The sequence below is a fragment of the Argiope bruennichi genome, chromosome 6 (assembly GCF_947563725.1).
Source record: "Argiope bruennichi chromosome 6, qqArgBrue1.1, whole genome shotgun sequence".
NCBI classification, from domain to species: Eukaryota; Metazoa; Arthropoda; class Arachnida; order Araneae; family Araneidae; genus Argiope; species Argiope bruennichi.
In genome coordinates this window covers 131,111,143-131,135,424 of record NC_079156.1, presented here as the reverse complement: position 1 = coordinate 131,135,424, position 24,282 = coordinate 131,111,143, and the positions used below count along the sequence as shown (strand labels likewise).

Below are 24,282 nucleotides of genomic sequence, written 5' to 3'. Positions count from 1 at the left end.
TGTTATTTTTTTTTATCTTTCGCTTGTTTATTATTTTGTCTCTCTCTCTCTCTCTGCATATACATATATGTGTGTGTGTGTGTGTGTGTGTGTGTGTGTGTGTGTGTGTGTGTGTGTGTGTGTGTGTGTGTGTGTGTGTGTGTGTGTGTGTGTGTGTGTGTGTGTGTGTGTGTGTGTAATGATATTTTAAACTCTTAATTTAATCCAAATTAATTTCCAAAACTTTATCTTAATTTAGCCCATAGTAACTTCATTCTAAAAATATTCTTTTATTTCGTGATCCAATTACACTTTCGGTTTCATTAATTCCTCTGTAAAAATAATGTGCCAACAGTACCACGTATCAAATGAAAGTGATACTTCCGTTGAGCTTCTCAAGGTCAACATCCGCGCGTGGCAGAAATCCCATATTATATAAGATTAGTGATCATTTGTTTCGGCCCTTTTTTTGCTTCTTTCTTACTTCTGCTTTTGCGTCGCGGTGCGCCTTCTTGTATATAATCATGCTTGCCATTCGGAAGAGAATAAAACGAAATTAAAAATACCAAGTCTCTTCACTGCTTCGAAACTGCATTCTACTTCAACCAAAAATATGTTACATATTATTTAGCCGATATATATACTCTGAAGTAAAAATGTAATTTTCTTTGCGTCTTGTTAAGAAATAACAAAACCTCATTGCCCGATACAGGAATAATTGCAAGAAACACGCGTCTGCGAAAATATGTTTAAAAGTCTTTAAAGTGGAAGTACAAAATGTTTTGAGAAAGTGGAGTGCTGATTTATCCCCGCAGATATTCGTTGTGGGTCATGAAACTAAACTAACAGAAGTGTCCCAGGTTAACACTGGGACATGTGTGTGATTCGGACCATTAACTGATAAGATGCTTACTCCTTTGCTATCTCTTAATTGTAGTAGAGAAAAAAATAACTCATTAGATCATAGGTGGGAATAATAGGCGATTCACTCGTTGAAAACAGGATATAAATTAAACATAAGCATGTTTTACTAACATCAAATTTTTTATTGAATAACAACTTTTGCTATCATCCGAAAATGGGCAATCAACGCGTTAAAACACCATTGGACAAACACCATTGTCGATTGGACACCGGAGCTTGTTTAGTTTGTTCTCCTTTCCACGCTTTAGCAGGGAATTTGAAAGTTTTTCGTGTCTTTTAATCATTTTTCCTGGTGATTACACAAAAAAAGTTATGTGGTCCTAGGTTAATGAGGAGAGATTTTACAACTAGATATACCTAGAACGTAGGCTGCTGTCATTTTGACACGAAGGCAATTTATCATTATAAATGGCTGTCGTTCAACAAACGATAGTTCACTAAGTGAAACAAACTTCCCGAAGAACTATAGCACATTTTTTTCTGACATTGGATGCAGTGTTATTGGGTTCACAGCGGAAATGAATCAATTATTCTAAAATTGTTGTGTCTAAGTGTTTCGTTACACAGCATTTGCTTATCTGTTCATGAAAAAAAAAATCATTCGATTTTCGAACCTTGTGCAGAGCACACATCCTGAAACAATGGCTAGTAGAAAAGATCTAAGCCCATATGAAATTACTAATTTGATGCGAGAGTTTTTGAGAATGAATCGGATGTTGGTGAGCTGTTTTGTTACAGTTTTTTATGATATAAAGGGTCATAATATATGATAATTACATAAAATAATATTAAAAAGTCTTAAAACTAAACCCTACTGAACAGTAGTCCTGCAATTATTTAGTTATTACAATTATTTTATATATTTTATATCGCGGTGTCGAAACGACACCGGCAGACGTTTAAGGGTAATCGAAGTTCTGGCCCTTTTAGTGTTAATCTTTTCAGATTTAATTACATATTATAATTCCAAAAGACTCCAGTGATAAGAGGCATTTTATGCATTCGGCAGACAGTACCAAAGCAAGCAAGCTCCGCCCCCGCTTCTATCGATGGAATTTTCCTCCAAGAGCGTTCCTGAGGAGGGAGTTATGAGGAGTGGAAGAAACGATCTAATTATTCGTCTACTGTATGATTGGCTTGTTTCTTCTGCTTCTCAAAACATCCCTTCATCTAAAGTATTCGATCCCTGGATGAAACAAGAAGATTCTGAAATTATTCATATCAGCTATATTTGCTTCTAACTTTAAAAGAAAATAGACATCCAAGAGAGCAAATAATCCTAAAACATTCCTGATCCGAGTCTCTTCACTTATGCAGTGGTAATTAGAGATCTGAATATGATATTTACATGCCTACTGTTATGTTATTTACTGAGATGTTATTATGCAATCATGATTACTTTTTTCAGGTGAATACCATTACTTTCTCGTATACAAAATATAAAAAAAGTTTGGTAATCATAAAAAAAAAAAAATCGAATTCGAGTTTTGACGAAACTGTGTGTTTTAAGCCTCCCTGAGTTCGTAAAATGCATTTTTGGAAAACGTCTGTCTATCTTTCTGTCTGTGTAGACAGATAGTGACAGTGTTCTTTATGACACAGAAAACTCAAAAGCGCTTTGAGCCAGACGTATGAAATTTAGTATATTGTCTTTACATGAAATATATATCGAATACAGTATGCAGTAGTTCTATCGAATTTTGAGCAAAATCTATTCGGTGGAAGTCTGCCTGTTCGACTGTTCAAATATAAGTTAAAACGATAACTAAAAAAGTGAAGGGAGCTAGATAGGTAATATTCAATACAAAGATTAAACATCTATAGTGTAGGCACCAGTTAAATTTTAACCCAAATCCAATGAGGAGGTCGAATGTTCTTTCGTACTTTCAGAAGCATCTAACCGCGATAACTCAAAACAAAAGGACTTAAATATATGAAAATTAATATGTGATTTTGCGGCTGTAATAATAGCTATATGTCTAATTTTGGTTTCACTCAGTTAAAAAAACTCGCCTAAAACACACATTCACCTTTATAAGAATATGCGAGAAAGTTTTGAGGAAACCAATACTTCTGCTTCATATATTGAATGACGCGACGCAAAATGCGCATTAAAAAAATAAGTAAAATGCTATTTGGGGCAATCGATCGATCTAGATCTTATGCTCCCAATGTGGGCGTTGCAGCTCCCGTTGGGCGCCTTAACTTTCCTTTTATGGGGGGAGTAGCGAATCTAGAAACAAATGGGATGCGTACAGGCACTCAAGAGGAGCAATGGCGGCGTGTCTACTTATTTATGAAATTATTCTAATAGCATGCCTGAATATGTAGATTTATATGGAGCAGTCAAATACGATACCGATTAAAATGTCAAGTATTAAGATGAAATTAAATTATAAATGAAACCATTAGCTGAAAGTAATGACTTAATACAAAAGATTTAATGTTTCGCATTATTAAAGAAAAAAATTACAAGAGATAATACAAATACGAAAATGGAAAATGAAAATGCTTCTTAATTTACTCTCCCGAGCTTCTAACAGTATTAAAGGAGGAACATTTTATCATGTTATCTAAGATTTTTTTTTATCTTATTGCCATTGCGTAAATAAATATTAAATAAATTGAATTTAGATGTAAGTGACATATTACGGTTTAGTATTATCGATGGAAAGTTAAATGGCTTCAGCATATCAGTTTTGATATGTGATTTGCTTTCGATCAATATCAAATGGTCAACATCAATCAATCAATGGCACATATCAATTTGATATGTAAGAAAGTTCCTAATACACGAATTTGATTTCCGTGTGTCTATTGATGAATGCCAGGGATTCATCGCCAAAAATATGCCAAGATTCATGCCAAATATCAAAATTTCGTAATTATTGTTCACTTATACCATGCAGGACACTCTCGGCTTTATCTGAGATCCACAATTTTATACGGAAAGGAGTGGGGTAGAACCTTTATTACAGAGTATGTTGGAAAGATTTGGGGAGAACCACATCCACAGCACACACAAGTACCAATAACAATCTTTCTTTAGCTTTTAAGAATAGAAGAAAATCACGTCATTAAATATTTGATAAAACAATGAAAGCAGTTTGAATTTCAAGCCAATAATATTGAAAATTAGGCCAAATAAATAAATAAAAAAAATAAAAAAATTACCAAAATTCAAAAATATTTTACACTACTATTAGATTTTTATTTTTTTACTTTTAGTTTTAAGATGATGCAAAAGTCATTTATGTGCTGTTATACTTACTGATATTACCGTTGAAAAACGCCAAAATCCATCATAATTTTTAATTAATTACAATTTTAAAGAAATTGCTCCAATTTGTGCTTTTTAAAGATATATATATATGTTCCCATTTGCGCATTTTAAAGATATATATGCTCTAATTTGCGCTTTTTAAAGATACGAATTTGGTAGTTATAAGTCAAATTTTCTGGCTTTTGTAGCTCCAATACACACACACACAGATACACATTTTTTTTATCTCAATTTGCATGTACTAAGTGACGAATTAAAATTAATTATAAGAAATCCTTGAAATGTTTTTTGTGAGTAGGATTTTCCTTCTCATACGAAATCAGGGTTATGGTGAATATACAAACTTTTCTCCTCATTATAAACAATTTTTGCTAATTAAGAAAACTTTCTTAATTATTGCCAATATTTGATACTCTTTATGCTCGTTTTGCGGAACTCTGACAAGATATTCGGAAGATGAATACATCGAATTCAATTTTAAATTCTTTTACAAATGTAGATGCAGTAAATTCACTAAATTCAGAAGCGCAAACTCGCAGAACTCTTATCTAATGATTAACTAAACATAAAATTCCCTGTAAACCAAAAAGGTTTGGCTTCAAAAATCAATTCCAGCTCTTTGCCTTAAAAACTAAGAAAGAGTACAAAAACGTTTAATTTTTTTAAAAAATGTCATGGTATTTGGCGCTGGATGTAGTTAAATAATTTATATATTATTTAAGAAAAATAACAAATTGCAAATTACTGAACTTGGCGATATGCGACTGAAAACTAGTGAAATTTTCACGAAACTGAAATCCAATATAAACAAATTGATAAAACCGCCAGTCTCAATTATTTCTTTTATTTTTTTATTGATAAAATCACCATTCTCAATTAACTCTTTTAATTATTTTTTTTATTTTTTATCAATAAAACCACCAGTCTCAATTATCTATTTTTTTAAATTTTTTGTTGATAAAACCATCAGTCTTAATTACTCTCTTATTTATTTATACTTTATTGACAAAACCATCAGATTCAATTCTCTTTTATTTTTGTATTTTTTATTAATTAAAAAAACCAATCTCAATAATCCCTTTTATTTTTTAAAATTTTTATTGATAAAATAACCAGTCTCAGTAATCTCTTCATTTTTTTTATTAATTTTATGTTAATTTTTGATTTTTTAATGAAAAAATATTTTTTTCTACATCTTATGATCATTTTTATTTCACATTTGTGAATCTCAGTAGATAAAGGGACATAAAATAAGCATATATAATATACAATATACAATAATATTTTAGAATTTAGCATAATTAGCTATTATGCAAGAGAGTGGGTTTTAATTTTTTTCCATTGTAGAAAAAGGAGAGTCCAGAAAGAGTTTGGAACATCTGAACTAGACCAATCATATTCGGAAGGTTGTTACTTCTTGGATAGCAAATGGGATAAAAAGTATTCAAAGCGATATTTCAAAATTCCAAATAGATTTTTATTTGAATATCAATCAAAATAAAGTTTTCCCTTAATTATTTCAAATCATGCTATTGCATAAAAACATTTTAAACAATTGAAAAAAAAATTTAAAATTGGCATTTCAATAATTTCAGTGTAATTTCCTTGTAACTGTTTTTATAATTTTAATAAATTTAAAAAAAAGATTTTTAAATGTGTCTTACAGCAATACTTTTCATTATTTTACGCAGAAGTGTATTGCGGCGATATTAAATGCATTATTTGAATGCCTATTATCGATATCATAACTAAAAATATAATAATAATAATAATGAAAAAAACTGACCAGTTAACCCTAAAACTTTATTATACTGTAATGTATCGAACTAGAGGAACGAATTTGTTATAAATTATTCTCATTTCCTTTGTATTTCCTCTTATGCAAAATATTGTATTAAAAAATTTCGATGATTTTCATGTTATAGATCTTACTGAATCCGAAAACCATAGTTTTTCTTTCGTGAATACAAAGTATACGAAAAGATAATATAGAATTGAATCGAACTTGAGATTTTGATGGGTCTCCAAATTTCAGAAGTCCTCTAGTCCAATCAGCTCATTTTTGGAATTATATCTATATGTCTGCTGCTTTGCTTGCCTTTGAACAAGAGAACGCAAAAAAAAATCTATGAGTTAGACTAATGGAATTTGGCAAATGGTCTATAAATCAACTTTGCTGATTTCTGTTAAATTATAAAAGAAATCCATTCTGAGGAAGGCTGTCTTGTTGCGTACAGCCGACCACCCCGCCACCACTGAGCGTAGCAGTATCGATAGGATTTGTTGTGGCCGACTGCTATCTTGAGCATTGTCCATCCTTGCATTGATCGATTTGTCAAACTGACATTCTCCTCGAGGTAATTGGCCACAAAGTGGTCAATTACTGTCCTTCTTCCTTATCTACAAACTCTCAAATAGTTGGTAAAAAACTGACAATTTTTGACATCATGTCCTTCAGAGTTTTAAGATTACCTGGTACCATCAGTACTGTACTTAAGTCATTATTTATAATTTTCAGATTTTTTCTTAACTCCGAGATTTCAATACATTCCTTTAAATAGTGGTAAACAGTACCGATTCCTCCACAAATGCATTTATTGTCCTGCATTCTTCCAAATCTTTGGAAATATGCAGGAAATCTCCCATGTCCTGATATAATTTGAATTATCAGTGGATGGTATCTTCTTATTTTTATTTCTGGATTAGGAATAAAATCGAAAGTTACTCTTCCGTTTTTGGACATATACCATCTGTCACACCATTGCAGCTTTATTTCTTCTCTTAATTCCCATTTTAAGACACCATTTGATTTGGGGACAACCATATCAACACCCTCTTTCTGTGCCGCCAACTTTGCATATTGATCCGCCTTTTCATTACCATATATCCCAATATGGGCCTTAACCCAATTCAACTCTATCCACTTGTTAGTTTTTACACTTTTTATCTTTTCTTTTATCGTCCATATTTCCTTATTACAATTGTGAGATGATTGTATGGCTTGTAGGACTGAGAGAGAATCTGAAAAAATTGAGCACTTCTGTCCGTCCTCCACCCTTTCACAATATTCAATGGCCATCTTTAAAGCTTGCACTTCTGCCCGGAAACTTGTGGCATGGTTCGATAATTTCACAAGACTTTTATCGATTCTTTCCCATAGTAGTATACTACTATTGCAGCTCCTACTTTATTTTCATCTTTTGAACCATCTGTAAAAATTTCCCATCCATATCTGGGATTTTAATTTGAAAAACGTGAATAAACCATTCTGCAGATGTTGTTCGAATGAGGAAGGCTGTCTGTCCGGCTTTCAGAGAACAAGAGAACACAATAGCTACAAAACGAAAAGAGCTAAAAATATATAATTTAGTGCTCAGAATTAACGTCTATAGAATCGTAACCATGAAAGGCTACTTCACCTCATCCTAAGACATTAAAATGTATCTGAAGGACCGGAGCACCACAATAGCGTTGGAGGGAACTATAATTGAGTTCTAAGAACCATCACCAGCCACGGAAAGGTAGAAGGCCATTTCTGTAACCACCAGGGCGGCGAAAACCAATTACTATGTAAAAATCTTCTCATCCGCCTTTTGAGATACCTTCTAGGGGGTTAAGGAGAATTTAGAATCGGATCAAATTTTGTACTGAATCCCTCGATGGATTCATTATCTCTTCTTTGCATCATTTTATTTATTTATTTATTTTGTGAAATAAGTCATGGTGATATAATTCATGCTCTAGATTAAAAGGAAAATTATGTTTTAAAAAATCTTAGTATAAATATATAATATAGAATAGTTTTAAAAACAGTATGATGGAAATATCGAACATCATGCAAATTTGCGTGTTAAGGTCAGTACAAAATAAATACAAAAAAATTAGTCTTCGTGTCATTTTTATTTCTGATGATAATTAGAAAAAATAATTATTATTCTTATTTAGGCATAAATTAATTCCACATTTACTGCATGAGATTTTAGAATACTCCTTCCATTTAGTGTATTTGCAACGAAATGACCCATCTGGCCAATCTTCAATATCCTCTCTTCTAAGTTTCTATTCCAAAATAAAATAAAATAAAATAAACATATAGTAAAAAACATTTTCGTCCTACATTAGAAGTGAAACAACTACAGAATAATGTAAATTTTTCTCACAAGGTTTTGGGAAGATTATTTGAGGTATTCTATATAAATTGCACAGAAAATAACAAAAATACAAAAAATAAACCTTTTTTCCCCTCATTATCGCTTTTATTAGCAAAAAAACCTCAGATTAGTTATAAAAAAATATTCAAGAATCGCACATTTCTTCCAACCACAACAAACAGCGTAATGACAAGTTCAAACCCGCTATAATAATTGTGACATTTGATTTTTTTTCAGACAGCTACGTTCCTTATGACGCAATAGTAGTGAAAAAAGTTGCCAGCAACAACAAGTTTACAGTACACCTGTTTTCAGTAAGTTTTTTTTTGTTCACTAATTGTTATGATATAAATTTCCATCATCATGTAAAGAAGGATTATCTTCATATCTGTACCTCCGCAGACATATAAATACGATGATAAAAGCAGATAAAAAGGCAATTAGTTAAATAAATGCAACATGACATGTGTCCTTGTTAAATTATAATTCTGCATCAAATTTTGATCTAAATCAGTCAGAAAAAGAATGTCCGAATGAATAAATACTCATTTTGCTTCATCGCACTACAAAACAATAGTGATCATGTGCCGAACACTGAACATAAAAATCTGAGCAATTGTGGTGTTTACGCTAATGTGCAGGGTTCGGAGTTTTGATATTGGGAGGAGGTAAAAGCCTCTTTTATTAGAAAGCATTTGAGAAAATTTCAGGAAGATCACGACTGCTCGTTTCCATTATATTTTTTTCAAGTTCTTGCGTATTATTTTATTATCATGAGTCAAGTATCAGTAACAGTTAATTAGACATATATCCAATATTTCGTAAATAAATTCTATGATGAACAAAAAACCTCATTTTTTTTATGTTAAATTCTATGGAATTTTTATCAGCAAACATTACTGATTGCTTTAAGTTGTTGAGGTAGCTATCCAAAATGGTATCTAAGTATACAGCTGTACATGTTACTGGATATAGTCGAAGAAACTGAAAGAAACATTGGTTTTCTATCATTCAAGTAAAGTTAATAATTTCGAGCAGAAAAATCCAGCCTCTAACCATACAGCCGTATATGTTATCAGATGAAGGCAAAGGAAGTGGAAGAAACATTTGTTTTCTGACATTGAAGAAAAGTCAATTAATTCGAGCATAAAAATCCAGCCTCTAACCATACAGCCGTATATGTTATCAGATGAAGGCAAAGGAAGTGGAAGAAACATTTGTTTTCTGACATTGAAGAAAAGTCAATTAATTCGAGCATAAAAATCCAGCCTCTAACCATACAGCCGTATATGTTATCAGATGAAGGCAAAGGAAGTGGAAGAAACATTGGTTTTCTGACATTGAAGAAAAGTCAATTAATTCGGGCATAAAAATCCAGCCTCTAACCATACAGCCGTATATGTTATCAGATGAAGGCAAAGGAAGTGGAAGACACATTTGTTTTCTGACATTGAAGAAAAGTCAATTAATTCGAGCATAAAAATCCAGCCTCTAACCATACAGCCGTATATGTTATCAGATGAAGGCAAAGGAAGTGGAAGAAACATTGGTTTTCTGACATTGAAGAAAAGTCAATTAATTCGGGCATAAAAATCCAGCCTCTAACCATACAGCCGTATATGTTATCAGATGAAGGCAAAGGAAGTGGAAGAAACATTGGTTTTCTATCATTCAAGTAAAGTCAATAATTTCGAGCAGAAAAATCCAGCCTCTAACCATACAGCCGTATATGTTATCAAATGAAGGCAAAGGAAGTGGAAGAAACATTTGTTTTCTGACATTGAAGAAAAGTCAATTAATTCGAGCATAAAAATCCAGCCTCTAACCATACAGCCGTATATGTTATCAGATGAAGGCAAAGGAAGTGGAAGAAACATTTGTTTTCTCACATCGAAGAAAAGTCAATTAATTCGAGCATAAAAATCCAGCCTCTAACCATACAGCCGTATATGTTATCAGATGAAGGCAAAGGAAGTGGAAGAAACATTGGTTTTCTCACATTGAAGACAATTTATTAGAGCAGAAAAATCCAACATCTAACTATACAGCTGTACATGTTACCAGATATAGTCGGAGGACGCGGAAGAAACATTTGTTTTCAGTCATTCAAGAAAAGTCAATTAATTCGAGCATAAAAATCCAGCCTCTAACCATACAGCGGTATATGTTACCAGATGTAGCAAAGGAAGTGGAAGAAACATTTGTTTTCCGTCATTCAAGAAAAGTCAATTAATTCGAGCATAAAATCCAGCCTCTAACCATACAGCCGTATATGTTATCAGATGAATTCAAACGAAGTGGAAGAAACATTTGTTTTCTGACATTGAAGAAAAGTCAATTAATTCGAGCAGAAAAATCCAGCCTCTAACCATAGAGCCGTATATGTTATCAGATGTAGGCAAAGGAAGTGGAAGAAACATTGGTTTTCTGATATTGAAGTCAATTAATCCTAGCAGAAAAATCAAGTATCTAACTAAACAGATGTACATGTTATCAGATATAGTCGGAGAAAGTGGAAGAAACTTTGGTTTTCTGACATTGAATAAAAGTCAATTAATTCGAGCGGGAAACTCCAGCCTCTAACCATACAGCGGTATATGTTACCAGATGTACTCAAACGAAGTGGAAGAAACATTTGTTTTCTCACATTGAAGTCAATTTATTAGAGCAGAAATATCCAACATCTAACTATACAGCTGTACATGTTACCAGATATAGTCGGAGGACGCGGAAGAAACATTTGTTTTCAGTCATTCAAGAAAAGTCAATTAATTCGAGCATAAAATCCGGCCTCTAACCATACAGCCGTATATGTTATCAGATGTAGGCAAAGGAAGTGGAAGAAACATTTGTTTTCTGACATTGAAGAAAAGTCAATTAATTCGAGCATAAAAATCCAGCCTCTAACCATACAGCGGTATATGTTACCATATGTAGGCAAAGGAAGTGGAAGAAACATTTGTTTTCAGTCATTCAAGAAACGTCAATTAATTCGAGCATAAAATCCAGCCTCTAACCATACAGCGGTATATGTTACCAGATGTACTCAAACGAAGTGGAAGAAACATTGGTTTTCTCACATTGAAATCAATTTATTAGAGCAGAAAAATCCAACATCTAACTATACAGCTGTACATGTTACCAGATATAGTCGGAGGACGCGGAAGAAACATTTGTTTTCTATCATTCAAGAAAAGTCAATTAATTCGAGCATAAAAATCCAGCCTCTAACCATACAGCCGTATATGTTATCAGATGTAGGCAAAGGAAGTGGAAGAAACATTGGTTTTCTGATATTGAAGTCAATTAATCCTAGCAGAAAAATCCAGTATCCAACTAAACAGATGTACATGTTATCAGATATAGTCGGAGAAAGTGGAAGAAACATTGGTTTTCTGACATTGAAAAAAAGTCAATTAATTCGAGCGGAAAACTCCAGCCTCTAACCATACAGCGGTATATGTTACCAGATGTACTCAAACGAAGTGGAAGAAACATTGGTTTTCTCACATAGAAGTCAATTTATTAGAGCAGAAAAATCCAACATCTAACTATACAGCTGTACATGTTACCAGATATAGTCGGAGGACGCGGAAGAAACATTTGTTTTCTGTCATTCAAGAAAAGTCAATTAATTCGAGCATAAAAATCCAGCCTCTAACCATACAGCCGTATATGTTATCAGATGTAGGCAAAGGAAGTGGAAGAAACATTGGTTTTCTGATATTGAAGTCAATTAATCCTAGCAGAAAAATCCAGTATCTAACTAAACAGATGTACATGTTATCAGATATAGTCGGAGAAAGTGGAAGAAACATTGGTTTTCTGACATTGAAAAAAAGTCAATTAATTCGAGCGGAAAACTCCAGCCTCTAACCATACAGCGGTATATGTTACCAGATGTACTCAAACGAAGTGGAAGAAACATTGGTTTTTTCACATTGAAGTCAATTTATTAGAGCAGAAAAATCCAACATCTAACTATACAGCTGTACATGTTACCAGATATAGTCGGAGGACGTGGAAGAAACATATTTTTTCTGTCATTCAAGAAAAGTCAATTAATTCGAGCATAAAAATCCAGCCTCTAACCATACAGCCGTATATGTTACCAGATGTAGGCAACGGAAGTGGAAGAAACATTGGTTTTCTGATATTGAAGTCAATTAATCCTAGCAGAAAAATCCAGTATCTAACTAAACAGATGTACATGTTATCAGATATAGTCGGAGAAAGTGGAAGAAACATTGGTTTTCTGACATTGAAAAAAAGTCAATTAATTCGAGCGGAAAACTCCAGCCTCTAACCATACAGCGGTATATGTTACCAGATGTACTCAAACGAAGTGGAAGAAACATTGGTTTTCTCACATTGAAGTCAATTTATTAGAGCAGAAAAATCCAACATCTAACTATACAGCTGTACATGTTACCAGATATAGTCGGAGGACGCGGAAGAAACATTTGTTTTCTGTCATTCAAGAAAAGTCAATTAATTCGAGCATAAAAATCCAGCCTCTAACCATACAGCCGTATATGTTACCAGATGTAGGCAAAGGAAGTGGAAGAAACATTGGTTTTCTGATATTGAAGTCAATTAATCCTAGCAGAAAAATCCAGTACTAACTAAACAGATGTACATGTTATCAGATATAGTCGGAGAAAGTCTAAGAAACATTGGTTTTCTGACATTGAAAAAAAGTCAATTAATTCGAGCGGAAAACTCCAGCCTCTAACCATACAGCGGTATATGTTACCAGATGTACTCAAACGAAGTGGAAGAAACATTGGTTTTCTCACATTGAAGTCAATTTATTATACAGCTGTACATGTTACCAGATATAGTCGGAGGACGCGGAAGAAACATTTGTTTTCAGTCATTCAAGAAAAGTCAATTAATTCGAGCATAAAATCCAGCCTCTAACCATACAGCCGTATATGTTATCAGATGTATTCAAACGAAGTGGAAGAAACATTGGTTTTCTGACATTGAAAAAAAGTCAATTAATTCGAGCAGAAAAATCCAGCCTCTAACCATACAGCGGTATATGTTACCAGATGTAGGCAAAGTAAGTGGAAGAAACATTGGTTTCCTGACATTGAAGTCAATTATTCCGAGCAGAAAAATCCAGCATCTCACTCTGCAGCTGTACATGTTGCCAGATATAGTCGGAGGAAGGGAAAGAAACATTAGTTTTCTTACTTTAAAGAAAAGTCCATTAATCCGACCAGAAAAATTTTAATACGTATGTTATAAGTATTAAAAAGAACTCTATTATGAGTTGCCGAATTTTATGATAGCTTCATTAGTCTTAGAAATAATTTTTCAAAAGTGCAAATTAAGGAAAATATTTTTTCTAAATTTGAGGGAAATATTTGCAATTCCCTTTACATGCTGGTTACATAGACAGAAATATTAGTAAAATTTTAGACAGATATGTGCATTATTTGTTTTTTAAAAAATTCATCTACGCCAGAAAATAGCTAAAATCTTCGAAAGTTGCCTTAAATATTTTCTATGAATTTTCGAATTATGAATTACGAAACATTTCTGAACATACTCTTTCCTATTTCAATTAGCTTCATAATAATCGAATTTTCAGGAAAGAAATAGTATAAATTTAATTAAAAACTCACTTTCTGTCACATTTGTTAATTAATACTACTATTTAATATTCGTCAAAAATCAACCGATATAAAGCAAAAAAAAATCTTAAATATGTGTCGTATAGAAAGTAATAACTGATTAAAATTTATAGTAAATACTCGTACTAGGTCTAGAAAAATTCGAATAAAGCAAGGTAAACAAAAATGCCCATAAGTGCTTTTCTCTCTGTATAATTTTGTTAACAGCGGCCGCGGTGGCTTGGTGGTAAGGCTTCGGAACCAGAAGGCTTCAGGTTCGAGACCCGATTCCCTCAAAGAACCGTCGTGTAAGCGGGTCTGATGCACGTTAAATCCGTCTTGACCAAACGCCCTCCCGCTGGAGTGGTGTGGAAGTTTAGGGCGGGGATGTCAGCTCAGCTGTCGTCCTCATCATCTGACCGAAGATCAAAATTGCGAGATTCAGCCCAAAATATCCCTAGTGTTGCTTTAGAAGCAGGGCATTAATATAACTAAACCTACAGATATTTTTAATACTAATGAGTTTTGTATCTAAATTTTTCTTTCCATATTAATGTATTTTTATTTAAATACGAAAAATCATTGTTTCAGCTCTTATTCCTCATCCCCTTTATTCAGTAACATATTCTGTTTCAAACTTGAAGGTTTTCGGTAGCCAAATCTACAAATTACATAATTAAAATCTACTACAATTTTGAAGCCTGAAATCTAATGGCGATTAGCTATATTCAGGATATAGCTAATTGGTTTTGATTTTTTCGATCAAATTACATAGTTTTCTTTACTAATGATTTAATTGCATAATTTCCTTTACTAATAATTCGATAATTTTTAGTAAGGGATCATAAATTTTTAAATACAAATAATTTGATTTTTTTGCATCTAGCCAAAATCATTGATTTTGTAATTGCGAGCTCTAATGTACACGGTTTTATTTTTCTGATCTTTCTACACATTTTTTTTTCTAAAAAGTGACATATATGCAATATTTTGCTCCTTAAGAGCCAATGTTATACGGGGTAACTAACCCCTTGTCACTGCAGCCTCTAAGCCTCTGCCCCTCAATATAACATTTTATCTTTACTTGTAAAGACTGCAATAATGGCTGTTATGTTGTGTTACATTATGTTTTAATCTAGGAGTTATTATTTTCCAAATGTTATTTATGTTATGTCATGTTTACTTTACATTATATTTTAATCCTGGAATTATTATTTACCAATCTTTGTTTCGTATAATTAAAATGTGTGTGTGTGTGTGTGTGTGTGTGTGTGTGTGTGTGTGTGTGTGTGTGTGTGTGTGTGTGTGTGTGTGTGTGCGTGTGTGTGCGTGTGCGTGTGTGTGTTTTGGTTGGTTGCAGAGTTAAAAATATTTTGAAACCAATCGCAGATAATTTTCATCTTCAGATTTCCGAATATGTACTCCCTAATTTACTTAGGCGTTCCACGAGGGAGGGCACCTCGTAATTGAAGTTGAGAAGCTTCTGGCATGGTGGATGGTTCTCGCCACCCCTGTGGGTATACGAAAAGATGGGAGTCCGGCTCCTCCCATCGATGATGGGACGTATTTCCTTAGGGAAAGATTGCACCGTGGTTGGTGATGGCCCTTAGGACCCAACCACAGTTCCCGTCAGTGTTGCAGTTGCGGCGGTCCGGTCATTCAATGTTTCCGTGTGCCTTCTGGCGGGTCGGAGTAGCCAGTCTTTTAATAATTTACTAAGGCTCCAAAACATTCTTCATCTTAGTTGTCTAATCTGTATTGGTCTAGTGTAATTGCCTAAGCGAAAAGAAATAGTAGGAATTGCCATAGGAGAAAGGGCTTCTCTGAGTTAAAACAACCAAAATCACTTAAATATAACCCGAGAAAGAAGTTTCATTTTGCTTCAGTGAATGGGGTAATGTAATTTTCAAGAGAAACTGGTCCACATCGCTGTTTCGAAAGTAAGGAACTTGTCTTACCACAGTGAATAAACCCTTACGACAGCACATGTGCAAAGAAAGAACAGAATCCCTCGGTTAGTGATTCAAATTTTCAGTTAAACCTTGGCTCTACAAACTAGTATTATTATATGATACTTAGGTACTTCTTCATTTCCTAAAGATTCAGTAATAAAATGAATTCGTTCATATTCTCTCAATGATAGCTTGAAAGCTAGAATAAAATCCTCTTCCATGTACAGAAGTTTTATTCCAGTGTGTTTCCAGGAGAAAGGGAATCTCGAGGAGCTTAAAGAATAGCCGCAATGTTTTAATTCTATATATTGCGCTTTCTCTTTGAGCTCCCCGAGATATTCCTCCAAACAACCCATCGCACATTAAGATCTGATATTTCGACTCTGGAAGATTTTAGAAGACATCTACAGCCATCTAAAGGAATGTATTCTTAATTTTACCTTTCTCATACGATTATATAGAAAATAATGTAATTCTCATAAAATTGGAACTCGAGAATTTGACGACTATTCTCATTTAAGACTTCTCTGAACACATTTTTGGAAAATATCTGTCTATCAGTGCATCTGTCTGTCTGTGGCAAAGATAACTTAAAAACGATTTGAGCTAAAAGGATGAAATTTATTATATGTCTTTACAATTTGCAGATTTCTATCAAATTATGAGCAAAATCTATTAAGAGGAAGTTTGTCTGTCCGGTTGTTTGAATATAAGTTAACATAATAACAATATATTTAAAATATATATTGTAGAGATCTATTGAAATACCTATCAAATTTTGAGCCAAATCCAACAAGTGGTTGATCGTCTGTCGGTCTGTATTTTCAGAAGCATGTAAACGCGATAACTTAGAAACATAATATATCAAACAAACATATAAAATTTGGTATGTGTGATTTTTGTGCTTGCAATAGCAATTCTATGTCAAATTTTGGTTTCAATTGTTTTGGAAATATGTGTTTAAAACACAAATTCTTATTTATTATAGAGTATATGAGAAGATTTTTGGAGACAGCTTCCTTTGGTGTTCTTTTTATGGCCAATAGTTTATTGATAATTATCCACCTTTAGCGATTACTTAGATTGCCGAAAACATCTTGTATATCAAATATATATTCAAATTTTAGATTAAATCTCTTATATATAACTTCATTCTCAAGATTTTACCAAAAAATCAGCTTAAGGTATCCGACTAGGTTAAAATCATAAATTTTGATGAAAATTCGCATTTTTTTCCCAATGATATCTTTATTTTGCCTCTGTGTTATTAGAAACCAAGTTACAAAAAATTATTGACATGTAAATGATGCTTATTTATAAGCATTTAAAAAATTTTTATGCTTTTTCTGAAGAATAAGTTTTTTTCTTCTATTCTTTTGAAGAAAAGTTCTACTGTGCTAGTATCGTCATATCTCAAAAAATACTCAAGATATCTTAATGAAATTTATAACTAATGCTCATACTGTTATGCAGAATGTAATAAACTACGGACTAGATGTTGAATGCGCTAGAAGTGGATTTAGGATTATGTAATGCAAATATTGTTAAAAAAAATTCTAAACTTTTATAGATAATGTCATATATTACAAACAAAAATTTTATTTTTAAATATAATTCTTAGATATTAGTTGCACTCTGAGATATGTTACACATGTAATGTTATTGTTTGTTTGTTTCTTATGGCACTTGCCACTGACAAGGCCGCTGTTACGAAGACAGCGATTTAAGCCTGAGGGGGAACGTCTCTTATTTTTTATAGCAGCGCCAACTAGGGCCAAGAGTACGACTTTGCCACTCACGCATCATTCATTCGCTTGCACAACCCCTTTTTACAGGAGGGCACATTCACACATCTCACAGATAGAACAATAGAAGAACAACCATGCCCAAACCGGGACTCGAACCCGGGACGCCCAGATCACGGGGAAGACGCGCTACCCCTATGCCAGGACGCCGGCATGTAATGTTATAAAAAACTTTAACAATTTTTTCTCTAGGGCAATCCTGGTTTTGGTAAATAAATACTAAAATTTGCATCAAAATACTTTTCTTCTTCAAAAGCTACATATATATTCAAATTTCACTCTTATTCGTCCTTTTATCCTTATATTAATTTTAAAAAAAAAACCTCTCATAAATATTAAAATATTTGTTTTCTTGAAAACTCCCCTCCGAATCTAGTCAGATAACTTAGTCTTTAAGCGTCAAATTGTCATAAAAATTAAAGCCACGTTATTTTAATGATCTTATACAGTGGATAAAAAAATGTATTGGCAATTGCCTATAAATGAACATATTTGCTAACAAAGTATGTTTACAAATTTTATTTTAACATAGCGATTACAGAAGGAGAAAAGACAAACAATTATAACGAAATTTTCATTTAAATATTTTTTTAGTCAAAATCTACGAGAAAATCCAAAATTTACATGATAAAAAAAGTATTGGCAAAATTATGAAATTGACAAAATTATGAGCGAATACAAAATCAGTATATGTTTAGTACTTTGTATGCATACCTTCTGCATCTATAACAGCTTGTAATCTATTTCTCATAGAGGAAACTAAGGTCTTTGTTGTACTGTTGGGAATTTTGTGCCACTCTTGCAAGAGTAAACGTTTGAGGTCGTCTTTACTTGAAATTTTATGTTTCCTGATTTCTAGATCCAGTAGGTGCCATAAATTTTCATTTGGATTGATGTCCGGCGATTGAGGTAGGTTTTTAACTGGCGAGGAGCATTGTAGAGTATCCATTCACGGGTGAGATTCGCTGTATGTTGGGTCATTGTCTTGTTGAAAAACGAATGATGTTCCCAAGCCAAGATTTTGGGCACTGATTTTTAAGTTATGGCGCAAAATGTCAATGTATGTACGTGCTTTCATAATACCATAAATAAAATATAGGTTGCCAACTCCAATAGCTGCCATACAGCCCCAAACTAAGACGCTGCCTTCACCGTGTTTTACAGTAGCAGTTAAATGTTGCTCTTCCAATTCAGTATTTGGCCTCCTCCACTCATATCGTCGTCCATCACTGCCGAAAATGTTAAACTTTGATTCGTCGGAAAAACTGTGTTCCAAAACTCTTCGGACAAATCAGCGTGGGATTTTGCGAAATCTAACCTCTTTCTCCTATTTATTTGCGAGATAAATGGTTTCTTTCTAGCTGTCCTTCCATAATAACGTCCCTCGTGTAAAACATTCCGTACAGTCTGTACGCTGAAAGTCTTTTGCGTAGTGAAAACAACATCTCTAGCTATCTGGGGTGCACTTATTTTAGGGCTTTTCTTAACCTTGATAATAATGACACGTTTTTCTCTTGTAGAAAATATTCGAGGTCGTCCACTTCTAATCTTATTTTCCGTTGATCCTGTTTCCTTGAACTTTTTTACAACACATCTGACAGTAAATAAACTTATATTCAACTGCACTCCTATAGCACGATAAGTTAAACCTTCATTTCTGAGGCTAATAATCATGTTTTTAACACTAACGTCCAACTCCTTCGATTTCGAAGTCATTTTACTGCAGTAATCGCAAAATAATGCATAGACACTTTTGGAGTAGTTTTGCAGACTTTATACTGGTAGAGTTTCTTATCAGTCGAACACACGTGACTTCAATGTAACAAAATTTGCATAGCAGCTAAAACTTTGCCAATATTTTTTTTGATATGCAAATTTTCGATTTTGAAAGAAAAAATCGTAGAAAATGCAAATTAAAATAAAAGTTTTACTATTTTTATATATCTTAGATGTCTTGTATTTAATTACGACAGCTAAAATTGCATAACATTTTATTTATTTGTCAATATGAATAAATTAAGGCAATTGCCAATTCTTTTTTTACCACTGTATATGTTTCGGTCATTCCACAAATCAGTTCCAAATGCTATTAAAAACGTAAATCTACCATTCATCTTTCTTCTAGCTTCGAAGCAAATTTTTTTTTATTATTCGTTTTGTTTTAATTGTATTCGTAGTATAGACATCAAACAGAAATCTTCTTTTACAGTTTTCAACAACAGAAAAAAATCACGGTATTCAATATTAGATAAAGCAATGAAAACAGCCTTCATTTCGGGGCAATAATGTAATCTATTGCTGAAACTTAAGCAAAAAAAATCCAAACTTTAAGGGCATTTTTTACGGACATTAAATTTGTGTCTTTAAAAAGGGGTTTTTTTTAACTTGAAACTATGTAAATATTATTTTTGAGCAATAATATATTTTGGAGTAGTTATGGAAAAACAAACGAAATTCGTCTCATTTTCAATTAATCAAAAATTCAAAAAAATCGCTAAAAGGTGCACATTTTTATCTTCCAGATTACATCTATGTTAAATTTGGCAGATGTGGATTATACAATTTGCCCAGTTCAGCGTCATCAGCACATAAGTCCCCTGATCCAAAGTATATCAATGCCCTGTTTCGATTCTCCACCTTTTTGTCGAATGATCAAATTTTAATAAACAATGCATCCGTTGCTTTAATTTTTTCAATATCACTTTAAAAGATATTCTTAATAAAGCTCCTCGTTTGCATCGCTCTACCTTTTTAAAAATGATTGAATTTTACTATTTTATGTTATTTTTGTTAAAATCTTTTTCTAAAGCTGCATTTTTCCGTGCGACTGGTTTTTAGTAAAGTGTACAAGATAGGTTCTGATATATAGAGCAATTTTTAAATAAGATTTTAAAATGAGACTTTGACTTCCACCATATGTTTTGTGTCGTTTAATCATCAGTGGTTCCTGTTCAAATAAACTGCATCAAATCAAATCAAGTCGCCAAAATTCTCCTTAATTTTCAATTAATTAAAATTCTAATTGAAATTTCAAAAAAGCGCGCTGAGTTACACATTTCCAGGTATATATGTCATAAATTTGGTAACTATAAGGTCAAGCTCTCTGGTTTATTCAGCGCTAACACATAAACATTCATCTTTATTAATTATTAATTATTATTAAAATCTCACTTAATATTTTTTTTAAGTTTGAATGGCTACGTAAAGCTAACGAATAAAGTTTATTAATATTTCATCCAATCAATTTGAAGAAAATAGCTATCTTCAACCACCAAGAAACTATAACACATAATAAGTTAATAAAAAGGATTTATACATTTTTATTAATGTATTCAAAATATTTTAAAATGATAATGTATATGGTTGGATACTATCTGTAAACTATGATATGCATAATGCAAACATTATTTAAAATTTTCTGTATTGAAGACCGTTATACCTAGAGCTACCAAATTTGGTACATAGTTACTTCTTAGGTAGAACAGACTCCTGAGAAAAGATTTTTCGTAATTCAATCGAAATGTTAGCGTTTTGCTTTAGTAACTTTGGAGCTTGTTATAGTATTCTTATAACATCACTTTAAAATATTTTTTGAAAATTTTTCAATCATATCTATTTTATTTCTTTTCGATTTTTTTCTCTCATTTAATTTTAATAATTTTTAATAATATGTCTATTTTATAATAATTATATTTGTTGTTTTAGTTTTCTTAAATAAACTCACGTCTATTGCAACACTATTAGATGCATTTCTTGTGTGCATTTGATAGTTGATCTAATTAAGAGCAATTTTTTAAAAAAGTAATATATTTTTATGCTACGATTTTTCTAACGAGATATTCGAATCTTTCTTTTTAATTTCAATAATGTTTAATTTTTAATTCATTTTTACAAGTATTTTGTGTTTTAAGTTCAGTCTCTTCTTAATTTCATTTCAATTGGTGCTACTCATATAAAATAAAATTTAATGAATTTTTATGATAACTAAAAATCAGTCTATGATCGAAACCAGACAAAATCAATATCTTTGTCAATATGTAATTATTCGCTGCATCCGGAAAAATGGAGTCCGGACTTCGCCACGTGCTCTCAAAATCTCTTGCTCTCCAGCAACCATGGTTGCTAGGCAACAAAGCTCGCTATACGTGTCATGTTTCGGTTTGTTCCTGACAGTCGGCGGCTGACGTAAAAGCTTCCCACGCAATTCAGGGAAAGCAACCTGTTGTCCGGTACCTTTCCCAGATCCTGCCCACTGCTCAGCCGGATCACATCAGATTTATTAGTGGAGCCATCCGTATCTCAATATTTCTTGGTAGGTGATATTTTCAGCATCTTCTTTCGGTTTCTCGTTAAAATAATGATTATTAATTAAAGCTTTGTCTTACAGATTCACTCAACAGATTGTTTTTGAATCTTTTTTTCACGAATTTTACGCACTTTTGAATTGGCTCCCAGTATGCTCCCATTTGGGGCATCCATCTTTCTTTCTTCTCCAAACTTTCCGCTAAGTTACTTTGAGGTTTTGATATCTGAATTGGTATTTATATGGTATTATCTTTTAATTCCTGTCTAAAATATCTAAGTTACATACTTTTTCAAGTATTTAAGAGACAAATAGAAGGTTTTAGATCATTTGGAGTGGTACCACTACCCCCTCCTCCCCATGGAACGCCCCCTTAGACATGGCGCCCAAGGAAGAAGGAAGAAGGTTCGCGTCCCAGAAGATGAAGAAGGCAGACATTGTTCTTTTCTCAAGAATTTTAAATTCGGAAGTAGTTGAGTATAAAAAATAAATCCTAAGGTGTTATTGATCTGGTGAGTTAAACTTTATTCCAACTTTTAAAATCGATTGAGTTAGCAACTTTTCAAAAGTGAATATATTAAGATATTCTGGAACTTGTTGAAAGTAGAACTGTCTCTTTGGCGGCCATTAGTGCGTAGGAGGTATGAATGCATCGACGCAGTTAGTTCTATTATAATTTGCAGGCATTATAATCATTCTTGAAACCATGTATTCTCACTTATTTTATAGGTTTCATTCAGTGACTCTCTAGAAGATAATTTGTGTTTAAAAAAAAAGAATATTTTCTATATTATTAACTGGATTTCTTTGTTTCAGTTTTCAAGCAAGAAGCCTTTTTCTTCTGACGTCAAGAAGAATTAGAAAGCAGCTTGATCTAAAGAGCAGCTTGATTCTGCATATTTCAGCCTATTAGGTATGAATAACTTCTAGTTTATTTTTTCTAATTACTTAGCATAGCTTTAAAACAACGATTTTTTTGTATTGTTCTAAAGAATTTTAATGAAAGAATAAATTTGATTTTTTTTTATAATTAATAATTCTTGATAACTTTCTAATCACTTAACAAAACTTTAAAATAATGCTATTTTTTGTTTTAAAGAATTTTGATGAAAGAATAATTTTGATAATTTTCTAAATACTAAGCAAAATTTTAAAATAATGATTATTTGTCTATTTTAAAGAATTTCAATGGAAGAATAAATTTGATTTTTTTTATAATTACTAATTTTTGATAATTTTCTTAGCAAAACTTTAAAATATTGAGTATTTATCTATTTTAAAGAATTTTAATGAAAGAATAAATTTAATTTTTTTATAATTACAAATTTTTGACAATTTTCTAATTACTTAGCAACATTTTAGAACATCGACTATTTATCTATTTTGTAAAATTTTAATGAAAGAATTAATTTGATTTTTTAATAATTACTAATTAATGATAATTTTCTTAGCAAAACTTTAAAATATTGAGTATTTATCTATTTTAAAGAATTTTAATGAAAGAATAAATTTGATTTTTTTATAGTTACTAATTTTTAATAATTTTCTAATTACTTGGCAAAACTTTAAAATGTCGACTCTATCTATTTTTTAAAAATTTTATAAAATATCTTTTTTTTTTTTTTTTTTTTTTTTGAATTGTCGAAATGGTTTTGAAATTGAAAAAGTGAATATTGTAATGCATTTCAGATTTAACTGTCTGCAAATATCGTTAAACTCATTCACAGAATTCTGGCCTCCTTTTTTAAGAAAATGTGTTTTCAACTCTTAACAGAACAAAATAGAAAATCAAATATTTCTTAACATTGATTTCCAAACTTCAGTAGTTCAGTGGAGATATTTCACAATATCTAAAGCATTTGTTTAAACTTTTTTTAAAAATTTTCCTTTATATCTATTTTCATTATATGAACACAAATATTATATTTTTACTCACATTTGTTTTCGAATGTGTGCAGTTGATCAAGTCAGCATAATGCAAAATTTCATATCAAATGTAAAAAGAAATCACCAAAAAATCATCGATACTATTGTATTTTTAATTTCTCAATTCAACATTTCATATCAATAGCTAGTATTTGTATTTTTTTTTTTTTTGTAAACTTTATTGTGGTACTTATAATACATAATAAGTCTATAAGTCTGAATCATTTGTGTTATTGGTAAGTAAATCATATTTAACCATAGCAAGACACAAATCTAGATCCTATAGATATCCAAAAGAAGCGCATTTCTTGTTGCATTTTTCTAAAAATCTCTAC

At 32.0% G+C, this 24,282-nt stretch overlaps 1 protein-coding gene across 4 annotated transcripts in view; it reads left to right on the top strand.

Annotated features, from left to right (window-relative positions):
* LOC129973049 (uncharacterized) overlaps positions 1-24,282 on the top strand; it is a 123,301-nt gene that overhangs the window by 76,257 nt on the left and 22,762 nt on the right. For 2 of the 4 annotated variants that reach the window (XM_056087408.1, XM_056087409.1), the window contains exons 3-4: positions 8,575-8,651; positions 22,838-22,934. The gene's annotated coding sequence lies outside the window, so the exon portion shown is untranslated. Of the gene's footprint in view, positions 1-8,574; positions 8,652-21,951; positions 22,031-22,837; positions 22,935-24,282 lie in introns of those variants that run through there. The other 2 variants (XM_056087410.1, XM_056087407.1) reach the window with 1 other exon arrangement.